Here is a 12,595-nt window from a genome sequence, read left to right on the forward strand (position 1 = left end):
CACACACACACACACACACACACACACACACACACACACACACACATCCCTATCCAACTCCATTTGTAAAGTTCTTCTTTATCATGGGAAACATTGCCATTGGCCCAGCCTGTTGTATCTCTCACTCCCCGACTGGCTTCTCTCACCTTCCTTCCCCACAGCCACCTGGGCCATCTCCGGCCCCACCTTCCTGTACCCCATCCTTTCCAGCTGGCTGGTCATTGTTCCTCCAGTTTCTGTGGAAACCCAACAAAAGCCCCCAAGCCTGCCACCGTGCTTGTAAGGGGGAGGGGCGATGGGCAGGTGCGTGGGAGCCTATGTGGACTCCTATTGCTCAGTGCCTATTTGTACAGAGCGCTCTCCTCTCTGTGTCGTTTACCTCACGACATTGTCCTGACAATTCTGGTTTCTAACTGCTCTCCCCCACCAGATCTTGAGCTCCTTGTGGGCAGCAACTAATTCAACTTTGGGTCTTCGGTAGGCCCTGGCATGCAACACCTACCCTCAGTAAATACACTCCACGCATCTGTGTGTGCGTGTGTACAAAGCCGTGTATCGGAGGTGGTTATCAAAGTTTTCTCGAACACCGATGGCCATTAATGATTGTCCGGGGTTGGGACTATGGTGTGGGTCCCCCTCTGGAACAGAGTAGAGGGGTGGAGTCAAGCAGTGAGGTGCCCAAGGTTGAGATGGCAGAGGTCTGCTCCAAGGGACAGGGTGCTTGGGGCAAAGAGCAGAGGCCCCCACCCTAGAGCTGAAAGGGGGCAGGAAGGAGATGCCAAAGTCGGGTCCTCGGTCAGTGCGTACCCCCGGCACAAGCTCCCTGCCCCCCGGTCAGGGCAGGATGTGGTGGCAGCTGCAGGAGGGTGGGCAGGATGTGGAGGTGGGGGCAGCTGAAACGCAGCCTGACAGTCCTCTTCCCAGCTCCTCCCTCCGTTCCTCCCCCAACACACCCGCCCCCTCTTGGTCACGTGCTCCCAGCCCCGCCACTAACGGACTATTTTCCCCCTGCCCGCGGAGGAACATAAGTGGCAATGCGAAAAGAGTCACCACAGACTTCTGCTGCACCACACCTTTTTCTTGTCCCATTGCCTAAGGAGAAAGAAAAGTTTGCCCGCAATGCATTTCTTCAGCCTTCTGATCACCAAGCCGCGAGTGGTCCCTTTAAATGCAAATGACCCGCCTTCAAACTCGGCCCCGCTACCTACACCCCAACTTCTCTCCTCGTGCCCAGGCTCCGCCAGCTGCCATTGACGTCAAGCGTGCGTCAGCGACGCCAGCCCAGCCAGACGGCACGTGGTGGGGAAGTAGGTGATCTTAAAGGGCCAAACGCTCGCAGCCTGCCGGCCCCCGCTGTGAGAGTTGGCCTCCGCAGGCAGGCACGAAGTGGACGCACGAAGAAATGCTCGGTAGACGTCAGGAAGGACTTACGGAGGAGAAAGAGGACGAGTCAGAAGTTTGAATATTTGCACCTGGGAGAGAAACTCGGGGAAGGCAGCGCCCATGGTAAAGGAGGGTGGGCGATCTGAATTGACCTGTAGGTTAGCATCTGAGTGGTTAACCACTGTGCTACCCGGGTTCCCTTTAGCATTTAAGACCCATCTAATTATAATTCCAGCCTTCCCTCAGCCCCGCCCTGCATATCCATCAGTAAGGCAAAGACTTTGTACAGTGCTGTATCCCCAGCACCTAGAACAGCGCCTGGCACTAGGAGTAGGTAAACAGGAAAACAATGAATTAATACTAAAAAAAAAAAAAGCCCATTGTAAAGCCTCATTGGGAATCGAGTGAGGTTAATGAGCAGAACAATTATCCGTTCAACAATGAATACGTTTTTATTTTTTTAATCAGTTGCAATCCCCACAATGTAATATCACTTATCCTGGTCCCCCTGGGTTTTCTGTTTCCATTTCTCCTGTCCTAACCCTTCTGAACTTTATCTTTGGATAAATGCTGCCCTTTTGATCCCAAATGGTTGACTATGCTAAAGCCTGTGTCCCTCCCTAGTGCCAGTTTTCCCCTTATAGCCTATTGCTTGGCTGAACACTGAGCCATGGGGTGAGTTCATTTCTAAGCCTGAAGGGTTCCACCGGTCTATCTGTGACCAGGAAGCCTCCTCTTTTTTGATCATTTTGAATTTTGTTCCGCATCTTTCTCCTGCTCTATATCTAGGATCATCTGATGTGATCCCTTTCATAGCAGTTGGTAGGGGTAGTTGGGCACCATCTAGTTTTTCTGATCTCAGGGGCCTGGAGACTTGATGCTTGAACTGTCTATTAATCTGTTGGATTTATGTTCCCACATGTCTATCTGCTTTCCTCCCGATGGGAAAAGACCACTGGGTGTACCTTAGATGGCCCTCAAACGCTTTGAAGACCTCACTTGCTACTAACCAAAGTAGAACATTGTCTCTGTGGACTATGTTATGCTAGTTGGCCTTGTCCCCTGAGATCATGGGCCTTGGGCTTCAGCCCCAGTGACTCATTCCTTCAGGGTGTTTGGTTATATCTAAGAAGTTTTCCTAATGCACCACCTATATGCACCACCACATAAATACCGAAGTACAAGTATTCCCCATCAAAGCGATATATATCTGTGAGCATACTCTCTCTCTCGGGCCCACACCTGTTCAGCCTGTGTGTCTATCCAAGTATCTACTCATCTATTGCTTTCCCCTTCACCAAGTTAACGTGTATCTACTCGCTGAGATTTTAAATCTTTACAGAAGCAAGCAGCCTCCTCTTACTCATGGGTTCGAACCACTGACCTTGTGGTTAACAGCTTCACACATACCGAGCTATGCCACTAGGGCTCCTTTAAGCCTCCTAAAGAAGGTGACTTTTCATGGGACTCAAAGGATTAATTCATACTGGAGAGAGGGTAGCCCAGGAGACCTGATGGTGCTGCGTGCAGATGAACATGTATCTACCTTCCCCTTCACCAAGTTAACATGTATCTACTCTCTAAGCCTACTGGACACATAGCAACCTTTAGGATAGAGTTGAACTGCTCCTTAGGGTTTTTGAGACTGTAAGTCTTACACAAGCAGACAGCCTCATCTTTTCCCAATGAAGCAGGCTGGTGGGTTTGAACTTCCGATCCTTTGGATGGCAGTCTTAATGCTTCATCTGCACGCAGCACCATCAGGTCTCCTGGGCTACCCTCTCTCCAGTATGAATTAATCCTTTGAGTCCCATGAAAAGTCACCTTCTTTAGGAGGCTTAAAAGGAGCCCTAGTGGCATAGCTCGGTATGTGTGAAGCTGTTAAGCACAAGGTCAGTGGTTCGAACCCATGAGTAAGATGAGGCTGCTTGCTCCTGTAAAGATTTAAAAATCTCAGAAACCCCAAGGGGCATTTCTACTCTGCCCTGGAGGGTCGCTATACGCTGGACTCCATTCAATGCCAGTGGGTTTTTTTGAGTGTTTAGGAGGCCTTCCTGATTGCCCCACCCAGATGCAAGAAACAGCCAGGGTTAGAACCAGTAGCTGTCTCCTGAAGGGGCCCCAGCATTGAGTGAACTCACTCTTCCTTAGAGACCACAGAGGGTGGTTCAGAGAGCAGAACATGAACTCCTGCAAACCTGGATTCCAGTTCCATCTGTACCGTTTGTCAGCTTGGTGAGCTTAGTGGCCTTGGGCCAGTCTTCGTTCATCTTCGTTGTCATGTCTGTGAAGTGGGGCTGAGTCTACCCGAGGGCAGTGCGTGCATGCGTGCGTGCGTGCGGTGGGGGATACATCTGACAATCTTGCTTGATCACTTCGTGAAGAGCACACTGCAGCAATGGTGGGGAGTGGGTTGTAAGGGGATCACCTCCTCTGCTTACCTTGCGCTCCTGGAGGAGGGCGGGGGGCCTTGCCCTAAGAAGGCAATTCCAGCACCAAGCACACTCCTCAGAGGGACTTAAAAAAAGTTTGGTGAATGAAAGAAGGAATGAACTCGTTCTTAAAATTAGACCTTCAAAAGCAACCCCTGAAGCTGTTACCCAAAGAGAGAAAACACTACAGATGCTGCCCCCTCACCGCCCGCCCACCCCCTCCCATGCCACCTCCATGCCCCACGTTGTAAAGCTCCGCAGTGAAGGTAAAACCTGGGTTTGGGAAAGAGCCTCGTCTCTGCACTGGGACCCAAAGTATTATGCAAATGAGCCAGAAATGATGGGTGAGTAATGGAGAGCCGGAGGGGAGGCTCTTCAGCTCCCAGGCTGATGCCTGGTCCAAGAACCCCAGGCTGGGCTTCTGTCAGGGGCAGGGGCCACTATAAAGAAGGCAGGGAGAGGGTACTTCTCACCTCTTCAGCCTTCTCTTCTGCAACTTAGTCTGTACCCCTATGTCTCCTCTTTCTCCAGCTCTGCCTCTCCCCACGCCCTCACCCCACCCCACCCTCCAACCTGTGCAGTAGGTGGCCATGGCCCTCCTGCCACCTGGTTCAGGCTCCTAGGCCAGAGAAGCAGTCGCCACCTTGTCCCGGTTCAGCCTGACGTGTAGCTGCTTACTGATCGGCTTTTCAGTTCCAGCCACCGTCTCTGAAGCAGAAAAGCTGACATTTAGACAAGAGAAGGGACTTCCTGCAGGGGAGCAGCTATGACCCGAAAGAAGGCAGGGAGAGCCCTCTCTCCAGGAAGACCAGGAAGAAATGGTGAGCCCCTCCTTGGGCTGAGGGCAACCCTACCCATCCCAGGCACTCTGGGGGTGAGAGTGGGTTTCCCCTACAGGGATCTCCCATAGGCCTAGCCTCTGGCTCCGCCTCCTGCAGGGGTGGGGGCAAGCCAGGGAGCACGCTGTTCCAGAAAACCCCAAAATAACCAGCCTTCAGCTGTCCAGCTGCTATTTCTGTCCATCTTGTTTAATTATTCAAACCCAAGTTGGGGCGTGAGCTATAAAAAGCTCTCCTACTTTGGGGACCCAGGAGAGCTGGGAACCTCGCCAGTTGCAATAGCAATAGACCACAGGGTTTGGGTGAGGTCACTTGGTCGGGCCTCTGTCTGTAAGTCCTTTCTATCTGCCTGCTTTCTGTCCTGGGAGCGGAATCCAGGTCACCCTCCCTCGGCCTCCCTCATGCGCTCCTTTCCCCATTCCTTCAACCCTTGCCCTCCCTGGGAGCCAGTCTTCACCCCATCCCCCAGCTTTATTCTGGAAGCCTTTCCTCTCAGCTGCCCCTACTCCTAGAGTCTGAGCCCATAGATAATACTGTTCTCCAGGGAAGGGCGTTGTACACATCAGATCACTCAACAGTCAGATTCAAGCACTAAGGACCAAGGGAAGTGGGGTGGCAGCAGGGAGGTTCAGCAAAGAGAACAAGTCAGTGTGGGCACAGAGACAGGGAGATGAACCCGTGCCCTTGGAGGGGACCTGCCGCCAGCCAGGGCTGGGGCACTGTGCTGGGTAGGGCCAGGCCTGGCCATGCCACGTACTGAAACTTGGGGACCTCTCTGCGGGGGATGGAGGCCAGGCAGCAGAAAAGACCCCTGCTCTTCCAGCCTGGTCCTCTAGTTCTCCAGAAACTCAGAAGTCAGTTTCCGCCAAAGCCCAGAGCCAGCGGAGGGAGGAAAGCAAGACTCCCCTGGGGACCTCTTCTGTGACCCTGCCACCACAGGCCTTTCCGGGAAAGAGGGAACAAGGGGGTGTGGTCGTAGTTGCTGTGGCAACACGGGGTTGTCATGGGTGACCAGTACTTGGCAGTGCAGAGAGAGGGAATTTAATTTCGCCAAGGGAAGAGTGGCAGTTCATAGACCAAACGGGAGGGGGCGCAAGCGTTTCTGGGGCGGCCCCACATCCCCCACATCCCCCACCCCACCCCACCCCCGCAGAGACAGACACACGTGGATGGACCTGGAGTTACCGAGTGGGCAAAAGGCTCAGGTGCAGGTGCAGTGAACCTTGGGCCCCCCCCAGAAACGGAAAGACCATTGGTGCACACAGACCCAGAGAGCCAGGGGCAGGCAGAGCCAGGGGCCGGTACCAGAGAACTCGGGAGAGGAAGGGGCCAGACGTCTGTGTGGAAGGGGGACCAGCAGCTCACCCGACCCTCTGGCTGCAGAGGCTTGAAACCAACCAAGAAGCCTGGTTGGACTTTCCCAGAGTCAGTGTGGGACCAAGGGTTAAACAGAGCGTTGGGTTTCACACTCGGGCCTATTTCTGGGGCCTGTTCCCACATGTTCCTGTCAGCAAGCCGCAGCTCCTGTGAGGTCCAGCCTGGCTCTCCCTGCTGCAGCTGCTACTGAGAGCTATGAAGGGAGGTTGCTGAGGTATGGGGAAGAGGTGCGCCGTTGCTAAGCAACAAGAGGCTGTGTACCTGGAGGGCATAGGAGGGGGGCCTGGCACCATTTGTGCCAGAGGGGCGGGGCAGGGTGGAAATTGCTCAAGGTCCCTCTCCCTTCTTCTTCCTCTCCCACGTAATGAGTTCATGAGTGTGTACGCGTGTGACCCCACTCAAGGTTGTGGGTGCACACTGTGTGACGCCCGTAGGACTATCACTGGGAGCTGGCAGGAGTGGGGGTAGGAAAATGCCAGAAGGTAGAAGTTTGGTGGGGAGACTGAGCCTCAGGTCAGAGGCCCCCCTCCCCGGTTGGAACAGTCAGAGGCTAGAGAGGTGCTTCCCAGACGTGAGTCCCCTCACCCACCCAGCCGTCTGCAGGAGGCCTGGGCTCCCAAAGCTGAACTTCTCAGCCAGCCGGGTTCTCTTATGCCATTGCATTGTTTTGACTTGTGATTTTCTTATGAGGCTGACTGGAGTTTGACAAGGCGTCTTGGTGGCCCAGTGGTTAAGCACTTGGCTGCTAGCCCAGAGGTGGTTGGTTCAAACCCACCAGCTGCTCTGGGAGAGAAAACTGTGGCAGTCTGCTCCCCTGAGGATTACCTCAGAACCCTTGGAAACCCCTCTGGGGGCAGTTCTACTTGGCTCCATCCTGTCCTAGAGGGTCCGTGGGAGAGAGAACCAATTGGACAGCACGGGTTTGGTTTGGACTTTTGACTGGAGTTTGGGAGAGGTCACCATCTGTCCATCAGGAGGGAAGAAGGACCCTTTCTTGGAACTTTGTCACCTCCCTCCCCTAACGGCATCTTTTTCAGTCTGCAGACTTGGCGTAGGCCCGCAGTCCAGGCCTTGTCAACCTCCAGGGCCCAGCCCCTTCCTCCAGACAGGGTGTGGGGAGTGGTGAGGGGTGGGGGACCCGGTGGCTTGCACCAGTCCCCCCTGTGGCACAGGCTGGGGTTCTCCCACCACACAGACTCCACTGCGCATGTGGCCCACAGTGGTTCACGGCTCCTTGCTGTCCATCCTGGCATGAGCCCCAAATTCCACAAGGAACGGGGTGTGATTCCGGGCACTCCTTCTCTTAGGCAGGGCTGGGGAGTTACCAGCTGCAGACTTACGGCCCTGGTGAGGGCTGGGGGTGGGGAGGCTGAATGGCCCAGTAGACACAGGGGCAGTAAGAAGTCTTCTTACTCCTGACCCCTAAGAAAAATGTCCAAGTTAGGGATTTAAAAAGGGCACGAGCTTTGGGTTGTATTCTTGCCCATTGGACATGGAATTACCCTCTTCCCTTTACAGATGTTGGGGCTGTGTCAGAGAACTTAAGGAGTGTGTTCATGGTCATGTGGCAAGGAGGGGCTGGGAGTGAAGGCCCCGCCAAGAGTTAGGGACACAAGGACTTCAGTTCACACTGCTGGGGTGATTGACTACAGGGTCGCAAGGACGCTGGAGGAGCCCAGGACTCTAGACAGAGGGGTGCCCCCAGATTGTTGCTGTGATAGTAACCTAGTGAATTCAATGTTGCAGGAGCTAAGGAAACGGCACACACTTGGTGCTTTGCGCTTAGTTGCACTTACTTGGTAGGAGACACAGCTTCTTGCCTTCCATCCTCTGTTGGGGGGGCGGGGGGCGCGGACAAAACAAAACAAAACTCACAACCATCAAGTGGATTCCGGCCCAGATGTCCGGTTGATTCTGACGCATAGGGAGACCCTATAGGACAGTGTAGCACTATCCTGTGGCCTTCAGAGACTGTCAACTTTGTACAGGAGTAGAAAGTCTCGTATTTCTACAAGGAACAGCTTGTGGTTTCAAACTGCTGACCTTGCAATTGGCAGCCCAAGGCATAAGCACTAAGCCACCAGAGCTCCTGGTAGAAAGGGAAGCAGACGGGAAATCAAGGGCACATGTAAGAAAGGTGAAAATGTGCACAAAGACTGGCAGAAGTTTGTCGAATGTGCAAGGGACAGCCCAGAGAAGAAGAGGAGGAGGTCTCCGGAGGAGGGGGTTGTGTGAAGCAAGAGTAACAAGAAGAAGCCAGATGGCAGGGAGGGAGTTCAACTCCCAGCTCCTTTCGGCTTCCTTTCCCTCCTACGACAGGTCTGAATATTGGAAGTCTCTGTGAGCTGAAAATGGGGAATGGGCCCAGCTGCTAACTGAAAAGTTAAGTTCAAGTCCACAGAGAGGCCTGGGGATCGACTTGTAGAAACCCAGCTGCTGGAAGCCTTATGGAGCCAGTGCTGTTCGGGCACTGGGGGTGGGATGGGGGTGTGGGGTAGCCAGGAGTTGGGATGGACCGACCTGAGTCAGGAGAACTGAAGGTCTGAAAGGTCCAAGGGCAAACCTACAGCCCAGCCCAGCGCCTTCCTGCCTCCACCCTGTGAGGCTCACCCGAGGCTCTGAAGGAAGTGACCGCCCAGGTCCAGGTGGCATTGCCCATCGTGAGGAATTTGGAGAAAAGCAGAGGTGCCACAGACGGGAGATGGAACTAGGAGGTGCCCATCTCTAAGAGAGGGCAGTGGTAGGGTTTTCGAAGCTCCAGGTGTTAGCACCTTGCACAGTTTTAGAAGATGCCAAGAAAGCAGGGACCATCAGGAGCTAGTTGGGGGCCACTGACTGGCTTCACGGGGGGCAGCAGACCACACCTTGTGAAGCTCTGGGAGGGGGACCTTAAAGTGACTGTCTGTAGCATTTTTTGTACAGTGTTTCAGAAGAATTCTGTCGTTTTGTATAAAGTATCCTTGTGCTTCATTATAACAACAAAAACACATTGACGAAGTCCAGTTTGTGGCCACCAGCACACCTGCAAGGCAAGAACTCTGCAAATCTCCTGTTGGACCTCGGTACATGCTCCCACTGAGCGGTCGTCCTCACCCGCTTACAGCGAGGCTTGAATCACCCTGTACCAATCATTTTTCCCGAGGCCGAAGTAGTTATTTAAGGAAAGGAACAACTTAAAAACCAACAACCATGGCCACTGAGTCCATTTTGACTCAGAGCGACCCTCTCTATATACAGGGTTTCTGGGATTGTAAATCTTCATAGGAGCAGACAGCCTCATCTTTGCCCCACAGAGCAGCCGGTGGGTTTGAACCGAAAACCTTTTGGTTAGCTGCTCAACACTTAACCCACAGTGCCACTAAGGCATTGACATAATTAACAGTAGTGTTATAATTCAATGTAGAAAGATTTTACAGAACAATTTTGTTTGTGTTCATGTAATTTAAAAAAAATCAATTTATTGGGGGCTTATTCAGCTCTTATCACAATCCATCCATCCATCTGTTTTGTCAAGCACATCTGTACATTTGTTGCCATCATCATTTTCAAAACATTTTCTTTCTAATTGAGCCCTTGGTATCAGCTCCTCAATTTCTCCCCTTCCCTCCCCCACCATCCCTCCTTCACGAACCCTTGAAAATTTATAAATTATTATTTTTTTCATGTCTTACGCTGACTGATGTCTCCCTTCACTCACTTTTCTGTTGTTTATCCCCCAGGAAGGAGGTTATATGTAGATCATTGTGATCAGTTCCCCCTTTCTCCCTCCACCTTCCCTCCACCCTCCTGGTATAGCTACTCTCATTGTTGAGTTTATCTGTCCTGGATTCCCTGTGTTTCCAGCTCTTACCTATACCCGTGTACATGTTCTGGTGTAGCCGGATGTGTAAGGTAGAATTGGGATCATGATAGTAGGGAGAGGAGGCATTAAAGAACTAGAGGAAAGTTGTATGTTTCCTTGGTGCTATACTGCACCCTGACTAGCTCGTCTCCTTGTGACCCTTCTAGTGTTCATGTTTAAGTCTGTTAAGTCATTGACAACTATATTTAGCATATATAATTTCATGCCTAAAATGAATCATAAACATTACTACGGATTCTGTGTGGTCTGGCTCAAGAGGAGGTCCCTGGGGGGAGGAGGTGGGGACACCATGAGTTACTGGGTCTGCTAATCCCCGCTTACTCAAGGGAGTTTGGACACCCCATGAGGTGTTGTTGGAAATGCAGAGAGCTGCAACCCTACTGAAAACCCGCTTCGGTGATAAACTGTCGAGCCCATTCTGGCTCATCATGATCTCGTGTGACAGAGTAGAACTTGTCCACGAGGTTTCCCACAGTGTCCCAAAGAAAGCCGATCGCCGGGTCTTCTCCGCCAGAGCCACTGGTGGGCTTGAACTGTTCACCTTTCCGTTAGTAGCAGAGGAGCATTTAACCATTGTGCCACGGGGTTCCTCGTAGCCAGAGCAAGGAATACGTGGCTAACACCTGCACCAACATGATGATCGAATCTCAGTAACGTTAAGCTGAGTGAAATAGGCCTTACGTAAAAGATCACACCTTGAATCATTCCATTCATTTAATTCTCACCTAGAGTGGCAAGAACGGAAACCACCGCAGGTACACGGCCCGTGGATATTCTCTCCCATCTCACGGGCCTGAGGACCCGCTGATCTCTATGCTGCTGTGTTTGTCACCCGTGTTCTTGGTATCTTAAGAAACCATTGCCTAAGCAAGGTCATGGCAACTTCCATGTTTTCTTCTAAGAGTTTTAAGCTCTTTGCCGCCCCCCTCCCATTTCATTTCTTTTTTTCTCTTTATAAATTGGGTGAAGGTCTACAGAGCAGGTCATCAGCTTTATTTTCAGCAGTTCACACACAGTTTCATCTCCTTGACTGACGTCTCCTCTACGTAACACCACTTCGCCCGTATTTCCGTGAATTCCTCTCCTTTCCTCACCCAGGTTCTCGACATTGTCCTTGGGTGCATGCTGTCCTTTGGCTCTCAAATGGTTGGCTGCTCGAAGGCCTGTGCACCTCCCTCGTGTTAGTGTTCCTTTTATAGCTGTGTTTATTGTTATTGAGCCAGGAGGTGGAGTTCAGTTCTAGGCCTGAATGGTGACCAAAGGCCAGAGTCTCAGGGATTCTGCCAGTCTCGATCTGATCAGTAAGCCTAGTCATTTTTTAGGGTTTTGAGTTTTCGTCCCTATTTTCTCCCACTCCGCTCAGAGCAATTGGTGGTGGTGGCTGGGCACCGCTGAGTTCCTCTGGCTCGGCACGTGGACGTGGCTCTTACATTTAGGTCTAGGACTCATTTTGAGTTGAGCTTGTCCGTATGGTGTGAGGCAGGGGTTCAGCGTCCAGCGATTGTATGTGGCTATCCCGGGCGACCCAGCACGGTGTGGTGGGGACAGGTCTTGCTCTCTCGAGTTATCATGGCATCTTACACTTACATTTTTCTTTTCCTCCAAAGCGATTTTGCTGGTGGGAAGGAAGGGTCCCTATGTCGGATTGGGGGTGGCCAGGAAACCTGTCTAGGACCAAGGCGGAGGCAGGGGGAGCGGGTTTGAAAGAGCATGGCACGAAGGGTGGGCTGACGGAACCCGCCATGCTGCACAGAGGAAAGACACAGGAAGACGTGGACATGGACCTGCATCGGGAGCCCCATTCATTCTGTCCCTTACCGGGTGTCTCACCGTGGGCGGCTACCCAACCCTGGCAGACCAACCTCGTCTGCACAGTTACCTTGTTTTGAACATTGGTTATCGTTGTAAGCACACTGGCGGTATAGGACTTACCGTGTGGGCTGGTGTGAGGCGAAAGGACCTCAGGAAGTGGCCGTTTGGGTGACACTTCTGTCCGTAGGTCCCCTGGGTGGCCGAGATCGAGATTGAGCACCAGCACCACGGCCGGATGGTGTTGGAGCCGTGTGCCGTGAGATTTCTAATGGTGACTAATCACGTGTAGAAACTCGGGTCCCCTGGGATGTGTCACTGTCACCCGGAGCAAGGTGGTGCTTGGAGTCTCTGCTGTGACATGTTAAGAGGGAGAGGCTGTGACGGAGATAGAGTGTGACAGCCAGGCAGCGCCTGAGTGACAGAATGGAATGCAGTGCAGGGAAGCAGGCTGTGCCGCCAGCCCCGGGCAAGGAGGTAGAGAGCCCGGCCAGGGCTGCCTGCAGCTGGAGGCCAGCCCCTCTCTGTGCCACCCCTCCCCCAGACTCCACTCTCTACTTCCTAAAAAGGCAGGCAGGGGAGGAGACCTCCTCGGTGGAAAGGGGACTTTTGGTTGTTGTTGAGAATGCTTGCAGCGAAATAGAGACAAATTCAGGTTTGTACACGCACGGTATCCCTGGGGGATCCTGTTCTTCGCCTTGTGCCGCCACTCCCACCCTCCTCCCTGGGTTGTCCTCCCCCGCCCCACCCGGTGAACACCAACCCCCTGCCCCTTAAGGTTCTAACCTGAGGTGCTGCTGTCAACTTGACCCCTATCGGTAGCTCACCAGAGTATAATGTTCAAGGCAGATCTGTTTTGACTAGTTAAGCTAAACTATTATTTGGTTTAAAGA

General features: G+C 52.7%; 1 protein-coding gene across 1 annotated transcript in view; it reads right to left on the reverse strand.

Annotated features, from left to right (window-relative positions):
* Window positions 1-11,871, reverse strand: part of MEF2D (myocyte enhancer factor 2D) — a 48,868-nt gene extending 36,997 nt beyond the window's left edge. The window contains exon 1 of the mRNA XM_045298379.1: window positions 11,826-11,871. The gene's annotated coding sequence lies outside the window, so the exon portion shown is untranslated. The remainder of the gene's footprint in view (window positions 1-11,825) is intronic.
* Window positions 11,872-12,595: the final 724 nt, after the last annotated feature.

The sequence above is a fragment of the Echinops telfairi genome, unplaced genomic scaffold, assembly GCF_000313985.2.
Source record: "Echinops telfairi isolate 266 unplaced genomic scaffold, ASM31398v2 ScPeMD7_7425;HRSCAF=8463, whole genome shotgun sequence".
Taxonomy (NCBI): Eukaryota; Metazoa; Chordata; class Mammalia; order Afrosoricida; family Tenrecidae; genus Echinops; species Echinops telfairi.